Genomic DNA, 20,204 nt, shown 5'->3' on the forward strand with positions numbered 1-20,204 from the left:
CAGTAAAAGCCAAACACGGGGTAAGAGACACACACAGTACTAACACATTCACAATGGTGACTTTTTGCAAAGATATCCTAAAACCGCCCTCCTCCGTGTACGACACTCATGACCTCACTGAAAACTATACCAATTCGATGTCAAAAATCATGGACACCCTTTCCCCACAGCAACTTAAGAGAATCCCCTCTAAAAGATCCAACCATTGGTTCAATTGTTACCTCAACAATGAATGCAGACACCTCAGACTTGCTGAAAGAGCATGGAAACACACCATCTTTCTTCTCAATCTTAAATTTCTTCGACAAAAAGGGAGCACCTATAATAGGCACATCAGGAAAATCAAAGCACCATTCTTCCAAAACCAACTTGACTTAGAAAGAAACCGACCAAAAAACCCAGATTGAAATCATTACAAGTCAGACAGCCTGCAAAAGGGATCCCCCATCCTCAGACAACAAAACACTTCCAAACTGCGATACCTTTGCTTCCTTCTTTGCTGATAAAACTCCTACTTTGTGACTCCTCTCTCCTCACCACCCCATGCAACCTGCGCAAATGCTCAAGGAACCCCCCATAACACCCAAAAACAATGCCGCCTGGTCCTCTTACAAAACCTTTGAGCAAAATGACATCTTAAAACTTCTGACCTCTTTGAAATACTCCAACCACTTCAACCCTCTTCCCTCCAAACTCTTCAACGAGTCCATTGACTTCCTACTCCCTTTAAGGACAGCACACCCAAGGCTCTATGCCCCACTACCTCAAAAGTGGCCAGGTTACTCCTATCCTAAAAAAACCAAGGCAGACCAGTCCAACCCTAATAACTACCGCCCCATCTCTAACATCCCAACCTTAGCCAAACTCTTAGAAAAAAGGCATGCACTTACAGCTCCGCAATCTCATCGAAAAATTCCAACTCCTCGACCAATGTCAATCTGCCTTCCGACAGGGTCGCAGTATGGAAGCGGCTTATGTCCACCTTGTGGCTGGTGCACTATGTTCATTCGACCAGAATGAATCCTGTCTACTAATCCTTCTTGACTTGTCAGCGGCGTTCGATATGGTCAACCATGATACTCTGCTGAACCTTTTCGAACACAGGATGGGCCTCTCCGACACTGTGCTAAAATGGTTCTCCTCTTTCCTTCATAATAGATCCCAGCCCATCCTAATCAACCAAGCTCCTTTTAATCAATCGCCAGTGTCGCGGGGTGTACCCCAAGGTTCAACTCTCTCCCCAATATGTTTAAACCATACACGGAGCCCCTATAACGAAATCCTCAACCTTGCACATATCTCCTACCACATGAATGCGGACGACATCCAGCTTTACATGAAAAAATTGCCTCCCCATGATGACAACAACATCCTGATTAGAAGCATTTTCAATGCAATAGGTCTCGCATTATGAAAGTTTGAGCTGTTGGCATTGCTAATAATAATGCAACACCAATAGCAGCTCAAAGATTCAGTAATGTGAGACCTATTGCATTGCAATTGTTTTTTTTGTTTTTTTCATATAGCACAAACTTGAGTGAAAGATGTGTATTTATGTTGCATTGAGTACAGTGTAATTATGTGTTGTGTTATTATGTGGCATAAAGTGGTATTGTGTGAAGTGTATTTATCTTGCATTAAGTAGAGAGTAATTATGTGACGTGCAATTATGTAGTACTGAGTGGTATGTGGAGTGTATTTATGTTTTATTGAATACAGTGTAATTATGTGATTTGTAATCACACCACCACACCCACACAACCACACACACACAACCACACACACAACCACCACACACACAAACACACACAACCACACACACAACCACACACACAACTGCACACACCACACCACACACACAACCACACATACAACCACACACACACTCAACCACGCACACACAACCACACACACACACACACAACCACACACACAACCACAAACACAACACACACACAACCACGCACAACCACACACACAACCACACACACACAACCACGCACACAACCACAGACACACAACCACACAAACACACACAAACACACACACACACAACCACACAACCACACACCCACACACACAACCACACACACAACCACAAACACACATACAACCACACACACAACCACACACCCGCACACACAACCACAAACACACACACAACCACACACACAACCACACAAACACAGCCACCCACACAACCACACACACACACACACACAACCACACACAACTTAAGGGAATCGGGTAACGGAAAGAGAAAGAACTCTATCCAAAATCACACGTTTTCAGTCCAGTTAGAAAGTATGACGTAGCCCCAACGAGTCCTTGTATTGTAGCTAAGCAGATACAGTCAATTATTACAGTAAGCCTGATGCAACATTAGAATAAGAGAAGTATAGTGCAATTATTAGGCACGCATTGTTTACTTTGTAACCGCGTAAATATTTGCCGTGCATTTTCATTTTTTTTTACCTTGTAACCGCCTTAATTTATTTTACCTTGTAACGAAGTAAATATTTGCTGCGCATTTTCATTTACTTTGCCTTGTAACCGCTATTTTACCTTGTAACCGCGTAAAGATTAGCCAAGCATTCCTCCCAATTAAGCAACAAACTGTATTGCAGCCGCAAAGCCACAAGTAAAGTGATCGCAAAACTGAAAGCAAAGCCACAAGACGTATTTGTTTTACTGTCTGTTTCTTCTCTCATAGTGTATTCATCTTTCTCTTAGTTTGTGCGTTTCTATCTCTCTCTCAGTCTATCTGTGTGTCTGTCTTTGTATATGCTCCTCTGTGCCCGTCATGCTCTGCTATATGTGTCTACCTATGTGTACACTGTATTTGCGAGTATGTATCAAACTCTATATGTGCCTTTTAGTGTTTATAAGTTTCTGTCTTTATCTCTGCCTCTGTTCCTCTTTCTCTATCTGTCTCAGTTTCTAGCTTTGTGTATGTGCCTCTGTTTCTGTATATCTCTTTGCTTGTTAATCTCCTTTTCTATATGTGTGTACGTCTGTTTTCCTGTACCTAGGTCTAGCTCTGTGTATTTCTGTCTATATGTCTATAACTCTATTTGTAAGCAAGCGCCATTTTAGATTACGAGAATCTGGAAACGGAAAGAGAAAGAACTCTATCCAAAATCACACGTTTTCAGTTCAGTCAGAAAGTATGACTTAGCCCCAACGAGTCCTTGTTTTGTAGCTAAGCAGATACAGTCAATTACTTCAGTAAGCCTGATGCGACATTAGAAAAAGAGAAGTATAGTGCAATTATTAGGCACGCATTGTTTACCTTGTAACCGCCTTCATTTATTTTACTTTGTAATGAAGTAAATATTTGCCGCGCATTTTCATTTACTTTGCCTTGTAACCGCCTTCATTTATTTTACCTTGTAACCGCGTAAAGATTAGCCACGCATTCCTCCCAATTAAGCAACAAACTGTATTGCTGCCACAAAGCCACAAGTAAAGTGATCGCAAAACTGAAAGCAAAGCCACAAGTAAAGCGATCGCAAAACCGAAAGCAATTGCTTTTGGAAGCAGAGACAGCCGCCAATGGTGCGCGCGCCACAGACAGCCATATGCTTTCAATTATCGTGCCCGTGTCTGGGCACGATAATTGAAACCAGATAGGCTTTAGTGTGCGTAACAGACACCAATAGGCAGTGGGCGGAGCGATGCGCCCGCCTTTGGCCTTTTGCGTGTTCTGTCTAAAAAATACAGCCACTAAAAGCCCAATAATAGAAGACAAAACAAAAAACATGTACGATTCCAGGGTCCATTTCTGAACCCCGGACAAAAGGACTCTCGCTGCGCCAGCACTGCTGCGCAGTGCAACGCTAGGCACGAGACCGAAAAATGCAACATTGGTTAACTCTTAACCACCTCAAACGAAATGCCCTCAAAACAGAATTCCTATTGGTTTCACCGCCCACCCTCACCTCTACTATCAAAGACTAGCCCCCACATTTCATTACCTTGAATTGCACTCCACACCTCATTGACTCTGCAAAATCCTTAGGGATTTCCCTGGATAAAAGACTCTCCATGCAAAAGCACATTAGGGCCATCACCAGAAGATCTAACCTTCAACTTCACGTCCTAAGAGAACATAAACCTTATCTCCCCCTTGCAGACCTCAAAACAGCAGTTCAAGTTCTTGTTATATCAAAATTAGATTATGGCAGTGCCACTCTTGCAGGCCTTTCGAAAATCACACCTGCACTGCTTAGGGCCCCTTTAAACACTGCAGCCAGGCTCAAAATAAAGTCATCATATCACCCCCGACCTCCAATCACTGAAATGGCTACCTTATGATGCCAGGATCCATCTCAAAATTGCATGTATGACTCATAAAACGCTGCATCACAATACCCCTTCCTATCTGGCCCGGAAACGGACCCTACTGGATGGAAACTGACCATCCAGAAGCACACGCTCCCTGCTACTCAAACCACAAAAATTTAACAAAAAGAAAACCTACAACCAATCCTTCCCAGGAATGGCCCCCAAAATCTGGAACGCTCTCCCACCCAAGATCAGATTCAACTCTTCCACATGCATTTTCAGGAAAAGCAAAAACTCTTTTTTTGAACGAATTCCCCTCTCACTGAGGAAGATCTTCCCTCTCTGAATGAACGACCCCTTTCCTGCATGTGCGTTGCTGCTTTTGCCACAGCCTTGCACATACAACTCTGTTTCGAGTCGTTTCTCCTCTGCTTTAACACAAATCTACACACAGTTCTCTCACCAGAACGACTCTTTCCATATTAGTATGTGCCAATGTTTGCTTTATTTTCTCACCACTTGCTAATGCGCCTTATATTGTACTTTGGTAACTCGCCTACCGTTTTAAATAAAAGGGTCCCAATAGTGAACATCTACTTCAACCCAAACGAGGTTTGAAAACAAAAGACCGTTGCATCCCTGGAGCAGCACTGTATGAACTAAACAGTCGCCACCAGAATGCTGAATGACTATTGGCTGGAGACTTCCGTTTAAATCTGGCAAACCGCTCAAAGAGCAAGAAGGAAGCATGCGCCCTGGACGCTGCTAGGGGATACGCAGACAGCTCGCAAAATACACAGAAATAGCCAGCTCCGGCCACCAACTGCTGTCCACAATTGGAGCCATGGGCCTCAGAGCACTAAACGAGAGGATTGCAACAGACCACCCAATGGCGGGAACTCGAATAGTAAAGTCAACGAAAGCAGTGTTGGATGACATATTGGTTTCCTTCCATGTGTTTCAGAGGGTCACAATGTTCAACTTGGAAGACTATAGCGAAAGTGACCATCAGATGGTAATAATCAAAACCAACGAACAGGCTGTCCAGGGGTTTAACATAGGTATTCAGGGTCCAGGAACTGCATGGAGTTGGGTATGGTGGTCAGAGTTAGCTCAGAAAAATATGAATGCTGGTAACAAACTGACCGACAATGTAGTGAGGATCCTCTGAACCACCTGGCTTCCTGGAATAAAACGCAAGAAGAGCTCAAAAGTTACATGGGAGCAAACAAATGGCAGCTTTTGATCCACTAGTGATGAGCCGAAAACAACCAGCTGTACGATCTGTCCTTTTACGGTACACAGAACCGCATTTTTTTTTTGCAGAGTTTTATATAGCGCGAACTTGACCCGAATGCAATCGGGTATCAGAGCGCTTTACATAGCAGCAGTTACGTTACATTAGGACACACATTCATTTTTTGTTGTTGTTAGGCTCGGGGAGATTACGTGATTTGCCCAGAATCACAGGATGTTGAGCGGCATTGCCGAGACTCGAACCCAGTTCCCCAGGTCCGAGGTCGTGCACCCTAGCCATTAGGCCAACTCCTCTCATTACGCATTACAGTGGACCTAGAAAAAACACAAAATAGTAATTTTAGGAAGCGGCTACAACAAGAAGAGTAAATGGCATCTGGGAGGCAACTTGGTGGAGAAACGTTCCAGTTACAAATATGTCGGGGTGTGGCTCCAAAACTGGCACTCTCCCAGACTCCACCCAGACACACTAAGGCCTCGCGTGACTTCACTCATCACAGCTTTTCAAAATGTTTAATACGATCCATGCACCCACTTGGAAACCAGTTCTGACAGCAGTCAAAGCTAAGCTGAGCCCAACGTTAGCCCACGGGTCCGAAGTCTTCCTGGGAAATGCTAAGTCTATTTCTGAACAACTCCCAATGCAAGGCTTTCCCCCTCATATTTCACCTTCCGTTGTATACCTCTCCTGCAAAGATTCGCCTAGAGTTCAGATTACAAGGCCGAGGGTTAGCATTGCAAAGAGTCAATTTAAGGTATGTCATCATTGAGAGAGACCAGGCCGGAAACATCTTACCTGGCAAGAGATTCAAGAAGGCAGCAAAACTAATCATTGGGCTTGCGCTAATACTGAGGCCCTAGAGGCGCCAGCGCACACCATCTCTTGAAGCAAATCTACCCCACAGTGTTTTTACGCCCACCATGAGTAAACAAATAAACTTTCTGCCGTGGATCAAAGACAAAAAATCCTTTAACACGCATAAGACTCATGGATATGGATAAACACATACAAATAAGCCGAACCTGCAGAGCTATTTATTTGAAATAATTAAAGGCTTCCATAAACTCTGGTTTTTAGCTCTGAGGTTTGGCCAATCGCCAACTAGTGACGCACTGCCAGTGCTTAACCCCTTCAGCGCGGCGCGGATTTCCGCGCCACGCTGAAGGTTCTGAGCGCGGGCGGGGCCATGACAGAACGGTTCCGTCATGCGCACAGCGCAACCGACGTGCATGACGGAACCGTTCCGTCATGCGCGTCGAAGGGGTTAATTTGTAAAATATTATGTGCCAGGGCTCTGACCAGGAGGCCACTGCAGCTTGCAGCACCCATCGCCCTTGTCATCACAGCCAAAACAACTACTAACCATCTCTCTCGCATGTAAATGCAACAGTTCAGATTATTCCAGGTCCCCAAAGCTAAAGGAATGGCTGGGGAGACAGGTATTAGCAATTTTAATGTACATTGTAGTCCTAAAGTACCATTGTTCTGCTCATCTCTAAATTAGATGAGCAGCGCCACCATGTGGTGGATTGTTCTAAGTATGGTGTTAACAATTAGGTGCCGGTGCCGAGCACCAGACACCAATTAAGTGCCAGGGCAGAGCACCGGAAAGCCCCGGCTTATATTAAGCACTGCGAACTGCCGACATGGGCCTTAAAACCAACCTCAATGTAATGCAGACTGCGTGTGGGACAAGAAGAAACCCTCTTGCACATACTGTGCATTTATCCAGCTGTACTACTGAGCGCAGAAAGCTCTTATGCAATAACTTAAAAACACACCCAATCAGGACATGTCACCGTGATCTTTTTGAAGTCAAACCTAGAGTCAACGCACCAGCGCTGCTCTAGTGAAGATCTGCTGTAGTTCAGTACGTGAGGGAAGCCCAGCCCATATTTTTTATTGGCTTGTGTCTTTGGTCCTTCGTAAATGCTGCCTTCAGATTCGTTTATAGGCTTGTTAGTGCCTCCTTATTACGGCCATGTCGTCATTTGTATCCTTCCATGGCTACTGGCCCTTTACTTCGAACGTTACACGGTACGTATTATTTAGACTGTGAGAACTATTTTCTTTAATGAGGTTCTCCTACTGCCTTCTGTACTCCTCCCTCCCTCCTGTTGTCCGTGCCTTCTCACCCCCTCCCACCGCCCGCACTCCTGTTGTCCGTGCCTTTTCGCTCCTCCCCCCGCCCACGCTCCCGTTGTCCGTGCCTTCTCCCCACTTCCCCCTCCCGCACTTCCGTTGTCCGGGCCTTTCCCCCACCCTCCCTCCCGCTGTCCGTAATGACTACCGTTTGCAATGCAATAGGTCTCGTGTAAATGTGAGTCCTATTGCATTGCAAATGCTTGTTGTTTGCCAGGCTCAAGGGTCCATGTAATAGTCCGTCTGGAAAAGTTCACTGCCACCGCTGAGAAAGTGCTCAAACTTGGATGTAAAACATCCTGACCCTCACACAACGCATATACGTCCCGCCATACCTCTGTGTACTTTATGACTGAACCAAGATCTACAGCCAGGCTTCTTGACGCATGCCCTGATGCACTTTTCAAGCACTTGGCACTTTAACTGTGTGGCATCTCACCATTCTCGGTTAACGCCTGCAAAAGCGTAATGGCAGCAGTGTCTACTACCCACATGAAAACTCAGTCAGCAGAGCTGGCACTAAGCACCCTGATTTCACTGGAGTGAGCTCTGCACTGTGCAGTGGCTTCTCTACATACTAGTCCAACCTTTTACAGAACCGAATCAATGTCTGCTTACTTGGCACATTTATTAGATTCTCCTCAATTCACCTGGATTCAGAGGCCACCAAAACAAGGTCTCTGCCACAGTTTTTCTGTTGTGACCTTGTCTATGTGGAATTCTCTTTCCCTGTATCTTTGTTCTATTTTTAACATAGTGGCTTTCCGGGATGCCCTCAAAAATCTGTGTTTTTTCCAATGATGGTTTAGCTTTCAGTGTTGTGTTGAGGAGCACACGTGGTCTCATGAAAACCTATGGGGCACGAGCAAGCCACTAAAGCCCATTTACATAACAGCCAGTAGGGGTTTGGCAATCATGTGTCTAAAAATTGTGATTCAAGGTGCCCCACCCTAAGGACAATTCAAAATCATTCAGTCGGTCCCTACCCAAAATAGCCAAACAGGTCTCAGCTAGTCACTTGCTTAGTCGTTTAAGACCAGTAATCAGAACCATGTTATCTTTCATGAACACATCATGAAGAAAAGAGGGTATGTTGATTAATTAAATGTATATATTGCCAGAATTAGTGACCAAAGACACAGCATCAACTGAAGCGAAGGCCTCTTCGCACTCCATTACTTATTCGCTGCGCCCTTCTGTCTTGACTTCTATGAACATTGATGCGCTCTTCTCTGCCCCACCCAGCCCCAAACAGGCATAGATTTGTCCTCTTCACCCTAGCAGCTTGAGTTGTGTCCTTTTGGCTGCAGGCGCTCAGCCTGGTTACTAAACCATTTGAAACCTCTCTCTGGCTCTTACGGTTCTGGAGACACCATGTTTTAAATTCACGGCTGGAACCGAAGCCTAAATTGCAGCTTCTAGTGGGAACAAGTTGAGATTTTGGGGCCAGTGGGTGCCCCGTCACCAGAAAAATCTGATCACAAATGATGAGTTTAGAGATCAGGACCAATAACGGTTGGTGCCAGAGCGGGATGCCAATTGATGCTGCGACACTACGTGTTCTGTCTGCCGTTCAAAAGCATTAACAATTCTCATTAGTATTAACTGGTCTCACCCAGAACTGTCCTGCCCGGATGTCTGTGGCTCCCCATTAGCAGACGTAAGAACGTCCATGGACCCTATGCCTACATGTTTTTGTATTGTGTGGGACCTATGGTTTGTTTGCAGGTAAGTAAAACTTTTATAAAGCGCACAATTGTCGAGGCGTCTTAGCGTTAACATTCTCTAAGTGATGAGCAGTTAACTGGTAGTTATGAATGGAAAAAAGCCATGTTTTGAGCATTCTTCTGAAGGATGCTCTGTCAGATTGAGAGCTGAGGGCAAGGGGCCTGGTGTTTCAAAGTCTACATGCCAAGAAGGAGAAGCTTTTCCCCCCACCTCATCTAGTTTTCTTTATTTTAGGAACTACCACCAATTTGGCGGTGCTTGCTCCGAGTTTGCGAGAGGGTACATGCCAAGATAAGATTTTCTGAAAGTATGAAGGGCTTTAATTCGCCATACAATAATAATAATACCAACATTTATAAAGCGCAAACAGCTACCTCAAACAGAGGTGTCCCGGCGCTCAATGCCTTATGGGCTATGCAAAGGGTCTTGAATTTCGCTCGCTCTCTGATTTGTGCGGGGGAAATTATGACAAAAGGGATTTTGGAATATTTTTGCTGGATACTCAACTTTCTAGGACAAATGTCAGAGAATTTCCAACTCAAAATATGTTCTATCTGTCAGTTACTGCTGCTCCACTGACTGCGTCTATTTACAAACACTGTAGTTACATTCTCCAGATTTCGAGTCACAACCTTACACTGAAGTTAAATTAGTTTGACTATTCCCCCATACGTTAACATTGGCCATTAACCTCATCTTAATTGTTTCTGTAGAAACTAAATCTTAAATGCTATAAACATGTTAAAACATGTTAAACATTTTTGGAGTCAGGCATCAGACTCAGAAGGTGATAGCGCTTTCTCCTGCCCAACTTTATTTACCAATTTAGAGAATCAAATTTTTCGTTGCCATTATAAGCGTGACTGAAAATTGTGTTTTGGGTTATTACCTGTGCTGTGCTTAATATGAGTTTCAAGCCACCACTATCTATAAAAACTTACTATCCCAGAAAAAAACTTGACTCTTCGCCTTTCACAGTATGACCACCCTTTGTAATGCTGGAGTCAGCAAACTTGGATTCGACTACCTCTCTAGTATCACAGAAGTATGACCAGTGACATACATTTTATAGCGAAATTAGGGGTTTGAGAGGCATCTCTGTGAGAACCTAAGATCTGCATCCCTCACAAGACACCACTGCGACTTCACGGGGACACCAATGTGCCCCTTTTCCAAACAGAAAAATGAATTCCAAACCAGAGAAGTGGAAGTTCAGTGCAGGTCCGCTTCATTTGGCCCTGCATGGCAAATACAAAGCAGCTCTGATTGTTGGTTTTCTGCTCCTCATCTTAGGACCCATTTCCACACCCCATGGCTTTTGTTTCTGCTGAGAGACTTGGGAAACACAATGGTCATTCTTTTCAGACTTCTGGCTCTGCAGTTGGCCAGGTGGTCAGCTACTGCCCTCCCCCGTCTGACAACCCTGTTGTCCGTGGCTATGGCCAGCAGCCCTGATTCAGCAATATGACAATCAGCAAGATGAAGACTCGTCTCCACTGGACAACTGTCAACAGGGGTCTGTACAAAGCTACATAAGTCCCTGCCTTTCTCCGATCCAATGTAATTGCCAATCTGTAGGTAATTCTTCTATAGCACAGTGTTATTTAAAAAGCGTAATCGTGCTCGCTCCTCCTAGGCCCACTGGAGTTATGGTCAACCAACAAATGCAGTGATAGCTCTGTAATTCCGGATGCATTGTCTCATGCACTATCTACTTACATTTTTCATTTAACTTTATCAGTTAATTACCATAAATTATATTCATACTGTTTAACAGCTCAAATTCCATCCATTAATTCAAAAAACAAATTGTTTTCAAAGAATACCTAGTCAGCTTGATTTTAGTTGAATTTTCATTCCTTATTAAACTATACACAAGGAATACTTTCAATAAATGATGCGTGTCCAATGAATTTCGCAACATGACATTTATTCATAAGTGAAAATGTCACTAATCTCATTTAAAATACCCTACAAACATGAATGATTTGCCATATAGAGGCCCAGGCTCACAACGGGCCTTCCTGCCTGAGCGCAGAGTCCAAAATGGTAGCACCAAACAGGAGACTGTATATATATTGGGAACAGAGAGGACGGGTTTAGAAATGAACCTCATACCCAAAGTCATAAGGGATGCTCTGTTAACAGTGGACAACATCTATACATGCGCTATTAGACATAGGTTAGGGGTATCACTGTGGCATAATGCTTAAATAGGATTAGAAGGGAAGTATATCTGATAGGTGGCGAACGGAAACACAAGGATACATTCCCTAGCAGACATAGAAAAGTAAGATTGCTTATCGGTTATGGGAACTTCTGAGTTTCTAGTAGGGGAGTTCCTTTGTCAATCTCACCACAAATAGGCAGTGGTATCATGGACTGAATCGGCAAAAGGAGGGCATCGTCAACTGCATTTGCTGTAAAAACTACATGAATTGATCAAGATGACTGCATTTACAAGATAGCCGCCAGGCTTTTGCTTGCACACTTGACAGCCATATAGGATGAATTGTTAAGCTTTTTAAAAACCATTATAAAATTGCCGCCATGCATGCACATGTTAAGTGGCGATTCTGGAATGTTTCTTAAAGCATAGGAAAAACATTAGATGGATGTTGTGCATGCGTGCACATGCATGTCATCCATCTTGGAATGGTTTATCTTTGTTCCAGGTAGCCAGACAATGCTATTGGGTTTAACGCTCAACAAGCACTAGCAAAGTGAAACAAGTGTTGGGATCCAGAAGTGGGCACTCACAGGCAGTCGCGGGCCCACATCCTGCACAAGGGCACAGCAACAGAGATGGTGGCAGGAGATAAAGGGGAGGTATTTCTACAGGGGACTGTTTAAAGTCAAGCCCTAGCATAAACGGCAGTGCACCAAATAATGACAAAGCCATATAACCTTTCAAGAAATGCAGTGGGTTTAAGGACGGGCCACTCAACCAATGGTAACTCTTAAAAATGCCAAAAAACAGTTGCTGAGGGAAGCTGGCCAAAAGCTCTTCCTCTCGGAATGTATATGTGTGCTGCACGTATATAATAGTGTACTGGTTTTATGAGGTCACCAATGGACAACTGCATTTGCCTATAATTAAGAGGTAAAAAGGCTGTTTGACTACACAGCCCCACAAAATAGAGCTTAAGAAAACTAAAACAATGGCTTCTTTGTGTAAAGGCAAGGGCATCAGAGGGCAGGAGACGTGCCTCTTGTGAGTACTGTTATAGTCAAAGGAAAGATGACGGGGTAATAACAACTCAAAAACCAGGAGAAACTAAACATATCTTACAAAGTATGAGGTCTAGTGCCGTGCAAACGATGACAAACATCAAGCTGCTATTGTCTACCCAGTCGCGAAAATCACCAAAAACATAACATGCCTTTTACCTACCCATGGGCTGTCAAGAATCCAGTTCTGTCACATAGACTCACACACATGCTGCAATCAGGCTCACCCTACCATATATGCCAACAGAAACGATTCAGGGGGAGACTCTGGCTTTTTGAAGCCAGAAATGGCTTTATTTTGGCTGCCTGCCGCCTGAAATTGCCTCCGCTATGACAAAAGTCAATGGGAGAAATACGTTCTCCTGATTACTTTTAAAACAAGCATTGGCATAGCCAATAGGTCTCGTTTTTGGGACCTTATAAGTATTTAGTTAGGCAGCACAATATCTTTGGTGCAACAATATCAACTGTTGCATGTCTAAACACTTATAAGGTCCCAAAGGCGAGACCTATTGGCTATGTCAATGCTTGTTAGTAGTAGAGATATGGCTTTCAAGAATCTGGAAACCTGCAGAATATAACGTGTGGCTGCTTTTGAAACCGTTTTAGTTATTTCATTTGATATTTGGGACTACCCCAGTGAAGGGCATTACAGTAAACCTGCCTAGCCCTGATGGTAGCAGTTACCACAAACCTTTTAGTGTTTTCTGGTAGTAACCTTAAGATAGGTTTAAGCTTTCTCAGTGGGACGTAAAACGAGATATCGATTTCCAAATATTGCCACGCTGTGTAAGAAGTTCAGGCTTGACACCCAAATAGTCAGGCCAGGAGGTAGAAGGCTATGCTGATTAAATTATTGCTTAACATCAGTTCCAGAAGTTTTTTAAAAAAATTGCATGGCATCTGCATAAAAGTAAAAGGAACAACTGCACTTCATTACAATATCTAAACAAGAAGTGCGAGCAAAAAGTGGACGCGAGTGGTGCGCGCGCGATGCGAAAAGTGAAAGTAGGCTGCGCGCGTGAAAGTGATCGCGGCTGTACATATTGCAAACCTGCAGGCTGCGCACGTGCACGCTCACGTGAACGCAAGCGCTAGGCCAGCCAGCAGCGCTTTGAAAACTCACCTACTAAATGTCTCTCCGAGCGGTGCATGCGCGCTGACTCAGCGAGACCTAAAAATGTCCACTTTCCTCTTCTAAAATGTTGCCATGTATGCCCCACGCAGGATAATAAAAGGAAGTTGGACATGAACATGTATCTCAAAAACTTTAGCCTCGTGGCTTAAACTGAACTTTAAGAAGCCAAGCTAGACACCTCCTCATTTAGAAAGCCTCCCCCTTAAACAGTCATTCACTGGAAATGTGTCCATGATCTGGAATTATCTGTTTGGGTTCTTGATATGCCCCGTGAAGACCCTGGGCAATAGTTGGCAGAGCACTTGACAGAGCCTTGTTTAGTATCCTGCATATATGTTGTAAGGTGTTTTACCTCCCCTGCTCAGCCAGTGCCTGTGCTCTGACTCACTGCAATGTTGGAGTCTGATGAGCCTCGGAATGTGGGGACTGAGAGAGGCAGAGGGACAGTTGGTCATGGGCTAGAACAGCGACCAAGGAAAGAATACGACACAACAACAGGAGTTTTAATTCCTTAGAAAGATATTAGTAGCTTAAGCTTTATAGTGCAGGGTTGAAAGATTGAATTCAATAGGCGAAGACAGACTGCGAGAGGCCTCTAGGAAGTGCAGTTTACGGTGCGTTTTAAAAGCAGAGATGAGCTTGTTTTGTCAGACACGGGTGCAATACAAACTGCACGTGAATAGAATGTGTTGCCATTCAAAATATATCAAATCCTGAGATCTACTAAACAAGAACGAGCTATAATGGGTCACATCAAAAGTATACCGAAACACACTTCTGGAACTAGATTGCTGTGCTCAGGTCGGAGTGGGCCTTTTCTCACCGATGAGCGTATTCTTTCGAACTCTGAAAAGGGGATGTTACAATACGACCCAGAGGCCGACGAGCCTCTTTCCAATTGGCCACCGACCAGGAAAGGAGTAGCCTGATAGACTTCAGTGTAGTGTACCTCCCTCCCTATTGGTTGGCATCTGACAGTGCTTACACAATGACACCGAACGATCCGATTAGAAATGCTTACTTTGTGTCCCATATATTCTATCATCCTATTGGCCAGGATCCAGGACACGCATCGCCTGCAGAGGTCAAAACACTGCCTAAATCTCCCCATTGGTTGTTTTATGACTGTGCTTACGCAATGAAAATAAGCTATCCGATTGGAGACGTGATAGGCTCAGACAACTCCCTGGATCTGTTTCTTTACAGTCACGTGACGTTCCCTACCCAATAAATAGCCCTCGTTGCCGTCAAAAAGGCGAAAGATGTGCTGTTAACGTACTCTTTGCTCACCCACGCCTGTTCACGGATGCGGCTGCCGTTGGGGGGTAGGACTATCAGCTGCTGCCAGGGCCGGTCACCTTGGGACAAGGAATGGGCGCTTGTAACGCGCCTCTAACCGTCACCGGCTGCTGCGCCAGTCCTGCCCCGCACTGACATGGCTGCCCGCTTGCTCGCCGCCGTAGTCTGGAATGGGCCCGTATCCGCCCCGCAGGGCGTCTGCTCTCAAGATGGCCGCTTGGTAGGAAAGTAACTGTTCTTAGTCCCCCTGGGGTACATTGAAAAGAGACCCCCCCCCCCTCCAGGGTACCAGTAGGTCGTTAAGCGTGTTTGTCAGTAGATGAACCATCCATCTAATGATACGTCGCGTTCAGTGTTGCCGATTTTATTACACGACCGGAGGCTTCGGATTATTGCTTCTCCTTATTCACTGGACAATTTCAGCAGCCAATAAAAAAAGTTCAAACACGTTTTAAACTACATTTCCCGTGATGCTATGTTGTCTAACCACCAGTGTCTCTCAGTCCATATAAGGAGGACTCATTTACATATTGCAAGCCTTTTCCTTTATTGCTGGCATCCAGAGTGCCCTTCCTTGTGTTTACGTGCATATGGTTGATCTTATTTACGGATTCTTTCCCTGTTATTATATCGTTGTATATATTGTGCCATATGTTGTATGGCAGCGACAGCTGGCTGCGCCATACACGACACGAGTCAGCGACCGCTCTCCTCATTTGCCTTTCCCTGTTGGTTTCTTCAGTTATCTCTTGTGTGGGCGCTTACTGATGTGTGCCAGCGCCCTTTGCCACCTTTCCAGTATCGCCACGGAGCCTTCCCTCAATGGGCCCGCAAGCATTTTTATTTTTATCAAGAGCTAGATGTGCATTTCCCATTTGGGCTCCTTTTGGGCTACGCAATGTCTCCTTTTCGTTTTTCTCCTCGCCAGGTGTCCTTTTAACGCTTTTACTGTGTCGTGGTGATGCCTTCTCTGGCTGAAATAATTCAAGTTTGGCCCTAAAATAAGAGCAGGCTTATATATTGGGCTTGTTTGACGCCCTTAATCTGGGGATGTAATAATTTCTGCTACAGGTTTACTGAAGAGCTTTTCTTCCCCATTTGTCTTGGTGCACTGAGGGCTGGCTCCCCCCTAACTAATTCCATTGGAATTCACTTGGCTTGAGTTTTATTCCCGATTTCCCAGAATTGCGGAATGGGCCACTTTCAAAGAGGACGAATGATTATTATGAAGAGCAGCAAGAGCCTTACTTGGAGGACAAGTTGGTGGATGCATTAGATACCTCGATCCAACAGTCGGTCAACAGAGCTATTGAGATGGCCATCCCCAATACTGTTAACAGGCTTTGGCGGCCACCCTGAAACCAATTACTGCGCAGTTGAAGAACTTCACCAAGCGCCATGGTTTGCTGTCTTCAGATGGTTCAGGATCTTTACCAGGTCTTCAGACGTGGCGACAAAAACAAAGGCCAAGTCATCTTCATGGCCTCATGCACAGGCTATAGCCAATCTTCTACTAGCTTCTTCAGTGGATCATGAAGACTTGCTACGGAAGAACTCAGTGGCATACTGCAACACAGCTCTGTGAGCTTCTGCAGCAACGTTTTCCTGGTACAGAATAGAGGAGGTGAACAAGGATTGGTCTGGAATTTGAGGGACTTCAACCACTATATCACATACAAACATTTCAAGATGGAAGTCTTCCATCTGTTGGCAGACTTACTGCAGGAAGGAGACTGGATGGCCGGTGTGATTCCTCCACACCAGCGCTTTCTGCAATTTTGGTGGTATGGCAGGTGGCTGGAATCCTTGAGCTTTCTTCGGCTCCATGGTGCTTTACCAAGGTAATGAAGCCTGTAGTGGCTCATCTCAGGGAGCAGGGAATACGCTTTATAATGTATCTAGACAACATTCTCATCATGGCTACGTCGCTATCCCTGGTCTCCCTTCATCTACAGATGACAATTTCCCTGCTACAGGAGCTGGGGTTTGTCGTCAACAGGTCCAAATCAGTTCTTTGTCCAGCTCAGTCAATAGAATTCCTGGGGTTCGTGATATACTCAGACGGCACAGTTGAAACTTCCCAAATCCAAGTTGAGTGACTTGAAGAAGGAGCTGAAGTTGACTTTGTCCAAACAGGTTGTATCCTTGTGAGCTATTGCTCGTCTGGTCGGTCTCCTGGCTTCCTCGATACAGGCCATTTTTCCGTGTCCTCTTCATATCCGGTCTTACAACACCTGAAGATACACCACCTTCAAAAGGGATAGTCTTGCAAGGATCAGGTTCCACTGACGAAGGACATCAGGGTGGAGCTACGCTGGTGGCTGGGACATGTGGATGCCTGGCAGAGCTATCTTCGGATCCCTCCAGCATATGGTAAGAGTCCTATGTCAGTCAGGGCTTGGGTGCTCGTTGTGGAGAGGTATCCACAGGATCAGACTGTCTCTTCAGGAATTGTCCCTCTATATCAATTGCATGGAGCTTCTAGCAAGGTTCTTCACAATTTGGAATCTCTCTTTCAAGTCAGTATCTTGTTGCATCCTTCTTCGAATGGACAACGTATCAGCAGTACACTACATCAACAAGTTGGGGGCCACAAGGTCTCCGATGTTGGTGGAGATCGCCAAGAATTTCTGGCATTATTGCTATACTCACCAGATTTAAGTGATAGCGGAGTACATTCCGGGTCAGTCCATCATGGTAGCAGACTGGAACGCCCGTCACCAGAAAGACTACAGGCTCTTTTTTGTGGGATGTATCTACGGTATTTGCCTTGTTTGAACAATGGCCAGACAATTCCAATTTGTCTAGGAAACACCTGTCAGCCAAACTGGCTATGCTCTTTTGTTTGTCTGTTTGTCGACTTACCTCGGAAGTGAGAGTTCTCAACTTGACAGGAGAGCATTCACTCCGGAAGGAGTTTCGTTTAATATTTCTACCAGAACTAAATCTTATTCACGCTGTATTGAATATAATGCTTTTCCTTCTAATGAGAAATTATATGTAGTTTAATGCCTAAAGGCGTATGAGGAATGAACCCATTCTGTAAGACTGGATGGTTGTACAAGAGTGTAGTGTTAATTGCCTTACAAAAGCCGTTTAAGCCTGTTACATCTGTCACAATTGCTAGATGGCTGAGATTGGTCATGCCAGAGTCTGGTATTTTGACACGTATGTGTTTGGTGCTCATTCTGTTAGAGGCGCAATGGCTTCTAAGTCATATATGTTGGGCTCCAATATACAGAATATAATGAAATCGGCTGATTGGCCCTTGGAATATACCTTTAAATAGTTTTATTACAAGCCTGTGGGCGATATTTCCTCTGTGGTTTTTGATGAGCATTAAACTAGCAAGAATCCAAAACCTCCATTCCTGTAATAGAATTAAAAAATTGCTAGCATTTGCACCGAGAATTTCAATACTATTAAGGACAAGGAAGCGAGGATTATCCCGCTCTTTCTGTCATTATCATGGCTGTTATGTGTTACCTGCCCTTATATACTAGGTGTTTTTCCATGGATATTACTAGTTCCTTTTTTCTTTCAGGTTCAGAACAAAAAGAGGAGTGATACTGTTTCAAGCCCTGGTTCATGTTTGAGATCCAGGATGGCCGCGAGGAGAGCTGTCTATGCGAGGAAGTGTCACGATGCCAGCAGCTTGCGAACTAGGATAGCCACTAACCTCGGTAGATCATCAGCAGGAACGAGGATCGAAGAATAAATCCCCAAATTCCCCAGGGCGCAGCACCACACAGGGAAATGAAAACTCCGCTATGGGGACTGCCCTCTCGGGAAGAAACGGAAAGAAAGGGGACAAAGAATAAACACCACCACGTCTCTCCTGTCTTCCAGGTCTCCAGATAGTCCGACCAGGCCAACAAGGGAAACTGTACAGGGGAAGAGATAGAAGGTCTAATTTTAATAGGGAAGGCAGACCCACCCCAGTTCTCCCCCCCGCTTCTGTAACTGTTCCTGATATTTTCCGTACCTGCGAGACTGCTACATGGAAACTTGTGTAGGTGGTAGGTACGACGGTGAATCATGGACCAGTTATCTCTACTGCATTCTGGGAGTCGTAGGAGGATGAATCACAACAGAGTACGCTTGTGAGAATTGTAAATTACTCAATATCAGCAAATGGCAAGAATCATAGGTTTAAATGCTCAAAATCAGCAAATGGCAAGAATCGTGCGCCAGAAGTAGCACACGTGGCAGTGGCCCGTGAATACTTCTAAAACAAAACAAAACAACAAGCACTAAAGGCAAAATCAGCAAGGACCAGCCGGGACCGCAAATAGCAAGCCCCTCGAATTGGCAGGACAGCTCAGATACCTGACCGTGGCTGGTGTCCGTCGTGCAGATCTGGATGACGTTTCCGTCCGGTTGCTTTACCGCAGGAAACGCGAAGGTTCAGAGGAGGGAGGGAACGCGTCTGCAAACGCTTCCCAGGACGAGGGGTCAATGGCGTGATTGAGACTCGGTTGTCCCGCGGGGACAACACCTTCCGCCGACCGAGTTTCGCGGGTGGCTGGCAACTCTCCTGAAGGCCAGGCTCGGGGGAAAAAGATACGAGGGCGATGGCAGCGCCGTACTGGGCAAGACGCCTTCAGCGGCTTAAAGAGATTAACGGCTCTCGTTCTCTTGTGTCCGTTGATTGACAAGCCCCCTCCTGTGGGAGCGGCGAACTTTTGTAGTTCTGGAGGGCAGGGAGCGCCTTCCTGTTTCATGTTTGGCGTGGGGCTTCTGGGTAGTGTAGTGCTATGTCTCGGCCGTGGGCCAATGATCGCGACAGGAAGTTACAGATGCTGGTGTTAATTATCGTTTCAATGCCTTCGACCCCCATACAGCAAAGCCTACATTACGGAATTACGGTCATCCACAAACCTGCTGCTTTCCGACACTTCAGAAATCCGTGACAAATTTCTGGCTCATTTTAAAACCCTATACACTTCCAAAACAGGGAGAGACCCCACTGCCCAAGAATCCTATTTATCTGAGATTGGATTGGTGTATCTCAAGAAGAACATGCAAAATTTCTTGGCGGAACCTATTTCCCAAAATTATGTCCTCGGGGCGATTGACACCCTTCGGTCATCTTCCGCCCCTGGGTTGGATGGGTTTACA

General features: G+C 45.1%; 1 protein-coding gene across 7 annotated transcripts in view; it reads right to left on the bottom strand.

Annotated features, from left to right (window-relative positions):
* LOC146839456 (mitochondrial coenzyme A diphosphatase NUDT8-like) overlaps nucleotides 1-19,805 on the bottom strand; it is a 249,060-nt gene extending 229,255 nt beyond the window's left edge. The window contains exon 1 of one of the 7 annotated variants that reach the window (XM_085651505.1): nucleotides 19,413-19,805. The gene's annotated coding sequence lies outside the window, so the exon portion shown is untranslated. Of the gene's footprint in view, nucleotides 1-14,805; nucleotides 14,922-15,063; nucleotides 15,249-19,412 lie in introns of those variants that run through there. The other 6 variants (XM_085651507.1, XM_085651512.1, XM_085651508.1 and 3 more) reach the window with 6 other exon arrangements.
* Between the last annotated feature and the right edge of the window lie 399 nt (nucleotides 19,806-20,204).

This window comes from Triturus cristatus, chromosome 4_1, assembly GCF_964204655.1.
Source record: "Triturus cristatus chromosome 4_1, aTriCri1.1, whole genome shotgun sequence".
Lineage (NCBI taxonomy): Eukaryota > Metazoa > Chordata > Amphibia > Caudata > Salamandridae > Triturus > Triturus cristatus.